The sequence below is a fragment of the Nicotiana tabacum genome, chromosome 1, assembly GCF_000715075.1.
Source record: "Nicotiana tabacum cultivar K326 chromosome 1, ASM71507v2, whole genome shotgun sequence".
NCBI classification, from domain to species: Eukaryota; Viridiplantae; Streptophyta; class Magnoliopsida; order Solanales; family Solanaceae; genus Nicotiana; species Nicotiana tabacum.
The window spans coordinates 201,367,914-201,369,366 of record NC_134080.1 but is presented as its reverse complement, the minus strand read 5'-3'; the positions used below and the strand labels follow the sequence as shown (position 1 = coordinate 201,369,366).

General features: G+C 43.4%; 1 non-coding gene across 1 annotated transcript; it reads right to left on the bottom strand.

Annotated features, from left to right (window-relative positions):
• Positions 1-528: 528 nt before the first annotated feature.
• LOC142165254 (small nucleolar RNA R71) lies at positions 529-631 on the bottom strand. The gene has a single exon (XR_012696131.1). It is a non-coding gene; the product is annotated as a small nucleolar RNA R71 (small nucleolar RNA).
• Between the last annotated feature and the right edge of the window lie 822 nt (positions 632-1,453).

Below are 1,453 nucleotides of genomic sequence, written 5' to 3'. Positions count from 1 at the left end.
GAACTGGTGAAGTATTTTGAGAAAGTTTTCAAGGCCTTGAATTGGGCCAACCGGAAAAACAAACAACAACAATCAACTGAACAACTCGAACCAGACATGGGGGATAACGTGGTAGACCCAGCTGTGCCGTTAGCGCTAGTGGCACCTCTTGTGCCAGAGGCTGCTCTATATGAATGGGCACAACCCACAGCTGAGAACTTGGCCACAACAATATTAGTCCCGCAGATTCAGGCCGAGTCGTTTCAAATCACGAACAACATGCTACACTTATTGCAAAACAAAGGACTATTTTCGGGGTCATACATTGAGGATCCGCAACAGCACTTGAAGAATTTCCTGTCAATCTGCAAAACTCAAATGCAGCCCAACATAACTCAGGAAGTAATAAAGTTGTTGTTGTTTCCATTCGCAGTGACAGGAGCTGCCCAGACTTAGCTAAACTCGCTCCCCATTAATTCCATCACGACTTGGGAGGAGTTAGTTAAGCAATTTGTGAATAGTTTCATCCACCCAACAAGACTGCTCAGCAAACTGATGAAATTTTGAGCTTCAAACATAAATCAATGGAGACACTGCAAGAAACATGGGAACGATTCAAAGGGATGTTGGTTATATGTCCGCACCACGGTATTCCAGATCAGATGTTGGGGAAGTAGTTTTACATGGGTTTTACGTGAAGGCTAATGTTGATGCTTCAGCTGGTGGAGCATTCTTGATCAAAACATGGAGAGAAAGCCAAAGCCTTCTAGACAAGATGGCACAGAATTCGGGGTGGACAACTAGGAATGCACCTATCACTCCAGTAGTTCACTCAATGCCCTTAGATCCATCCAACACTCTTGCTAAAAATATGGCCACATTAATGTCACAGATGAGTATACTCACCAAAAAGGTGGAAGAATCAGGGCAGAAGCAGCATGTACACATTGTTGATACTACCAATGAGGGCTTAAGCACATCTTGCATTAGTCAGCCAATTGGTAACCTATAGAATGCAGAAATTGACCATCATCACTACCCTAAGGACATGAATTATGTGTCTAATTATGGAGGCTAGAGACAGAGTGGTTAGAATTGGGGCCAACAAAATTAGCCATATAGGCCAGTGCAACCACAACTCAACCATGGAAATATGGGAGGTATGTGACCTCACAATAATATGGCGCCTTACCAAAGGCCACACAACAATCAAAATCAGCAGCAAAGTTATCATCCTCCTCAGTAGCAACATGGTGGAAGATAGGAAGATGGGGTTGCTAGACTCGAGGCAATTATGCAGCAGGTTATAGGGTCAAATGCAAAAATCAGTGAAAGAGTAGATGCACATGAGTCAACTATTAAGAATATTGAAGTGCAGATGGGCCAGATTTCGATGTCTTTGAATAATCGTCCTCATGGGACATTACCTGCAGACACTCAGATAAATCCAAAAGATCAAGGCCCGAAGCAGCTG